The 6000-nt window shown below is 59.3% G+C and overlaps 1 protein-coding gene across 3 annotated transcripts in view; it reads left to right on the forward strand.

Moving 5' to 3' along the window:
* The window catches only part of CRAMP1 (cramped chromatin regulator homolog 1), a 125160-nt gene that overhangs the window by 97207 nt on the left and 21953 nt on the right, over nucleotides 1-6000 (forward strand). The gene's annotated exons all lie outside the window — the stretch shown is intronic.

Here is a 6000-nt window from a genome sequence, read left to right on the forward strand (position 1 = left end):
TAAGCCTATGCCATTGAGCGACCCCCACGACTCGTGTCTCCGCTGCCTGGGGGAAGCTCACCAGAAAGAGCGCTGCAAGATCTGCAAGGCCTTTAAGCCCAGAACTAAGAAAGAAAGAGACTTTCGCCTCAAGCAGCTGCTCATGGAGACGACGTTACAGCCCTGCACTTCGGCGGCACCGTCCGCCTTAGTGCGGAGCGCCCCGGCATTGGTGCGGGAACCGGCGCCGGTGGGTCACTCAAAGCCCACGGCACCGACCCAACGGGGGCATGTACGGCACCGGTCGTCTTCGCCGACAAAATCGAAGGGCCAACCCAAGGCCCGAGGACGCTCCCCGCATAAGAGGGCAGCGCTGGCGAAGACTTTGAATGCGCCTAGGGCCGGCACGGCCCCGGCACAGGCCCCAGTAGTGGCTCCGGCGCCGAAAGGCCTGTCGAGCCCCGGGATAGGCGCGTCGAGTGAGGAAGAAGGGCTGGAGGAGCTCTTGGAACAGCCCTCCACTCCGGACACATTTGAGGCAGCAAAGGCCCTCATTGCATTGTCTGTTGAGGGCCCTCCACAAACTGAGGATGCTCCGCCGAGACTGCCACACAGAGGCAAGCCGGCGATGGTGCGCCCATCACGGTCGCCATCTCGGCACCGTTCAAGGCACCGGTCCCGGTCGAGCTCCGCCTCCGTGGACTCCCGGTTGCCCTCCGCGCAGAAAGCGCCACAGCAGTCGGGCCTCAGTAAGCGGTCGGCACCGACTCAGCAGCCATACACGAGTCGGCACCGGGATGCGTCGGCGGTACGTTCCCCGAGACCGACCACCCGTAGTCGTTCCCGGTCACCGGTACCGATCCAGGTCCAGGTTGGCGAGACGCTGCTCCAGGTCCTGGTTGTGGAGGCACTACTCCCCAAACCTGGACCGGCACCGTTCCACGGCTCCGCCGTGGCCTTCCAGATCACCGTCCGTGGTGTCGGAGACTGACTCGGGCCGGTACAGCGGGTATGCCCATAGGGCACAGGCTAGTAGAGACTACGAAGCCTCTGGCCATCCCCAATGGGGCCAACCAAGCCAATGGCCGTTCTGGACACCCTGGGCCTACCACCAGCAAGGGCCCCCATCTAGGACCTCGAGATCCGGGCCATCAGGGTACGGATCCCGCTCTCCGCGGTACCGCCCGCCCTCTCACAAGGAGGCAACTATCTCTAGACCGCAGGAGCGGGAGGGAGCGGACTCTGCACCGAGCACGGTACCGTCACAGTCCCACACCGTGGGACAGGCCCCAGAGGAACAACCAGTCGATGACGGGTTGCAGGAAGGTGAGGATGGGCAAAAGGCCCCGACCTCTTCCTCCTCGCCGGACGAGACAGTAGCGGGCACGACAGTGTCCGGCCCTCCCCCCGATTGATCATCGGGCGCACCAAGACCTGCTTCGCCGGGTAGCCCTCAATCTGGGCTTGCAAGTGGAGGAGACTGTAGAACAGGAGGACCCCATGGTCGACATCCTGAGCCCGGAGGGGCCCTCCAGAGTCGCTCTCCCGATTATACGGACAGTCCAGTCCAACTATAAGACGGTGTGGCAAATGCCGGCTTCCAGTGCACCAACTGCAAGAGGCGTAGAGAGAAAATACTTCGCCCCATCTACAGCGTTTGACTTACTCTTTTTGCACCCGTCTCCTTGTTCGCTGGTGGTCTCGGCGGTCAACGAGCGAGAGCGTCATGGCCAGCAAGCCCCTGCGCCCAAGGGCAAGGAGGCAAAACGATTGGACTTGTTCGGAAGGAAAGTCTATTCGTCTGGGGGCCTCCAGCTGAGGATCGCTAATCAGCAGGCGATTCTAAATAGACACAATTTTAATTCTTGGGCATCAGTCTCCAAGTTTAAAGACTCCCTACCTCCGGACGCACATCCTGAGTTCACGGCCCTGGTGGACGAGGGGATGGCGGTGGCCAAGACTTCATTGCAGGCCTCCCTCGATTCAGCCGATGCAGCGGCTAGGACAATCGCGTCAGAGGTAGTGATGAGGCGTTCGGCATGGTTACAGGCTTCAGGCCTTCCGCCAGAGGTGCAGACCACCCTGCAGGACCTCCCGTTTGAAGGTTCGGGCTTGTTCTCAGACCAAACGGACGCCAGACTACATAGCCTCAAGGACTCGCGAGCAACCCTAAAGTCATTAGGAATACATACCCCGGTGACACAGCGCAAGCCTTTAAACCTCAACCACCGCAGAGGCAGTACCACCCTCGCCCTCGGCACGAACCGTACCGCTGTCGTGGCAGGGATGACAGGCGGAGACATAACAATACGCCTAACCAGGGCCAAGGTCATGGCCAGGGCAAGCCGCAGCCAGGGAACAAACCAGGCTTTTGAAGTTACGCTCGAGGACAGCGTACCACATTCCATGCCGGATCCTCCTCTAAGTTTCAAGGACCGCCTGTTCCGTTTCTACCGGGCATGGTCGCGCATAACATCGGACCGCTGGGTCCTGCACACAGTGAAGGCGGGCTATACCCTCCAGTTTTCCTCGCCCCCTCCCTGCCATCCCCCTTCCCCGTCCCTCTTCAGGGACCCCTCTCACGAGCAACTTCTCATGCAGGAGGTACAGACCCTTCTCATAGTAGAAGCAGTGGAAGAGGTCCCACCAGACCTAAGGGGAAAAGGATTCTACTCCAGGTACTTCCTGATTCCCAAGGCAAAAGGGGGCCTCCGTCCTATCTTGGACCTGCGCGAACTAAACAAGTTTCTGGTCAGAACGTGCTTCCGTATGGTCTCCCTTGGAACTATTATCCCATCCCTGGATCCGGGGGATTGGTACGCTGCCCTCGATATGAAAGATGCCTATTTTCACATCGCCATCAATCCGGCCCACAGGCGGTTCCTGCGCTTCACCGTCAACCAGCGCCATTTCCAATTTACGGTCCTGCCTTTTGGCCTGGCATCAGCACCACGAGTATTCACGAAATGCATGTCCGTGGTAGCAGCCTTCCTTCGGAAAAGAAGGATGCGCGTGTTCCCATACTTGGACGACTGGCTCCTCGTGGGCAGGTCGGAGGCAGAGGTCCGCTCTCACGTGACGCTGGCCTTACAGATGTTCGGCAGGCTCGGCCTCCTGGTCAACGTGCCCAAGTCCATGTTAGCTCCCACACAGAGACTGGACTTCATAGGTGCAGTCCTGGACTCGGTGATCGCACGGGCAAGCCTCCCAGAGTCGCGGTTCCTGACAATTCAGAGGGCCGTAAGCTCCGTCCAGAAATTCCCCACGACAATGGCAAGGTGTTGCATGCAGCTCCTGGGACACATGGCAGCCTGCACACATGTAGTCAGACATGCCCGCCTAAGGCTCCGGCCCTTGCAGTTGTGGTTTACCCAAACGTACCGCCCCAACAGAGACCCCTTGGATCTGGTGGTGACGATCCCGGCTCGGGTGTTGGGCTCGCTCCGCTGGTGGCTCGATCAACAGCAGGTCTGCGAAGGGATCCTCTTCGCTGCCCCACAACCCAGTCTGACGTTAGTAACAGATACATCGGACCTGGGTTGGGGGGCACACCTGGGGGAACTGCGGACCCAAGGCTTGTGGTCCAGGGAAGACAGGTTGCTTCACATCAATCTGAAGGAGCTGAGGGCGGTTCGCCTCGCTTGTCAGACCTTCCACGTCACCATAGAAGGTCACAGCGTGGCAGTCCTGATGGACAACACTACTGCCATGTTCTATATAAACAAGCAGGGCGGGTCCCAGTCCTCTCCCCTCTGTCGCGAGGCACTCCAATTATGGGACTTCTGTATAGCCCATGCGGTCCATCTTATTGCAACGTATCTCCCAGGGATCCAAAACGGGTTAGCGGACCGCCTCAGCCGATCCTACCACATGCACGAATGGGCGTTGAGGCAGGACGTCCTGCATTCAATCTTCCGGAGGTGGGGCTTTCCCCGGGTGGATCTTTTCGCCACCAAGGACAACAGTCAATGCCCTCAGTTTTGCTCGTTTCAGAACCTCAGCCCGGGATCATTGGCAGATGCCTTCACGATTCCGTGGGGAGGGAGCCTGAGGTATGCCTTCCCTCCATTCCCGCTCATCCACAAGGTCCTCCTCAAGACCCGCAGGGACAGGGCGACAATTATACTCATCGCCCCGGCCTGGCCACAACAGCATTGGTTCACGACCCTGCTGGAATTGTCCATAGCCGACCCGCTCACCCTCCCCCTCCATCGCGACCTAGTCACACAAGACAGGGGTCGCCTGCTCCACCCGAACCTGTCGTCGCTACATCTCACGGCGTGGTATCTCTCTGGCTGAATGATGCGGAACACAGGTGCTCTCACCAGGTTCAGCAAATTCTCCTTAGTAGTAGGAAGCCCTCCACAAGAGCGACCTACCTGGCCAAATGGAAGAGGTTCTCCCACTGGTGCGAGCCTCCGCACATACAGCCTCTGCAGGCCTCAGTTCCATCGATCCTGGACTACTTACTGCACCTCAAGCATCAGGGGCTCGCCCCCGCCTCGATTAAAGTGCATTTGGCTGCCATTTCGGCATTCCATCCGGGGGAGTTGGGAGTGTCACCAACTCCACAGTAGCCCGATTCCTCAAGGGGCTGGAGAGGGTGTTCCCCTACTCGCGCCCACCGGTCCCTGCGTGGAGTCTGAACCTAGTCCTAACTAAGCTCATGGGGGGGGGCCCCCCTTTGAACCCCTAGCCACTTGCTCCCTCATGCACCTCTCGTAGAAGGTGGCGTTTCTCGTGGCCATCACATCGGCCAGGAGGGTATCGGAATTGAGGGCCCTCACTTCAGAACCCCCTTATACAGTTTTTCATAAGGATAAGGTGCAACTGAGGCCGCACCCCAAATTCCTCCCAAAAGTGGTCTCGCAGTTTCACATGGGGCAAGACATTTGTCTACCGGTGTTCTTCCCTAAACCCCATACGGACCCTTATCACCGCAGCCTCCATACCCTCTATGTTCGAAGGGCATTAGCATTCTACCTGGAGCGGACCTCAGCTGTTTATTGCCATTGCGGAACGTATAAGAGGCCTGCCTATCTCGACACAGCGCTTATCGGCATGGATTGTGCATTGTATACGCACATGTTATGAGCTCGCCAACGTTCCGGCCCCAGAGATCCGGGCCCACTTGACTAGGGCCCAAGCGTCCTCGACGGCCTTCTTGGCGCAGGTTCCTATCCAGGAAATCTGTAAAGCGGCCACCTGGTCATCCGTACATACGTTCACAGCCCACCACGCGATCCACCATCAGACCAGAGAGGACGCGGTGGTCGGACGGGCTGGGCTACAGTCAGTTGTACCTTGACTCCTACCCACCTCCAATGGTAAGCTTGGGAGTCACCTAATGTGTAATGGACGTGAACAATCACTCGAAGAAAGAACGGTTACTTACCTTCTGTAACTGTTGTTCTTCGAGATGCGTTGTTCACGTCCATTACACTTCCCACCCTCCTTCCCCTCTGTCGGAGTCTCCGGCAAGAAGGAACCGAAGGGGTCGGGTCGGCAGGGATATATATACTCTAGAGCGGGGCGCTGCTCTGCCGGGAGGGAGGGGGCCCTGCCGGCCCGACGGGAGCCGCTAAGGGAAAAAGTTTCCGACGTCCGTGCATGCGGCGCGTGTACACCTAATGTGTAATGGACGTGAACAACACATCTCGAAGAACAACAGTTACAGAAGGTAAGTAACCGTTCTTTGGCAGCTGAGGTGAGTGGAGTAGGTGGCTGGTAGGCCTGAGCAGGGCTGGAGACCTGGACCCTGTCTGCAAGAGAGCCTCCAACCGGAAGCAAGGTGAGTGGAGCTGCGCGGTAGAGACCCCTGCTGGCGAGGGGCCAGCAGCCAGAACCCCAGAGCAGCGACTGGCTCGGCCTGCCGCCACTCTGGGGTTTCTGCCCCCAGCTCCTGCCAGCTGAGGTCTCAGCCCGACCCCCGCTCTGGGGTTTCGGCTGCAGGATCCTGCCAGCCGGGGTCTCAGCCCGCTGCCAGCCTGGGGTTCCTTTCCCCCCCCCCCCCCCCCCCCC

The sequence above is a fragment of the Trachemys scripta genome, chromosome 10 (genome assembly GCF_013100865.1).
Source record: "Trachemys scripta elegans isolate TJP31775 chromosome 10, CAS_Tse_1.0, whole genome shotgun sequence".
In the NCBI taxonomy this organism is placed as follows: domain Eukaryota; kingdom Metazoa; phylum Chordata; order Testudines; family Emydidae; genus Trachemys; species Trachemys scripta.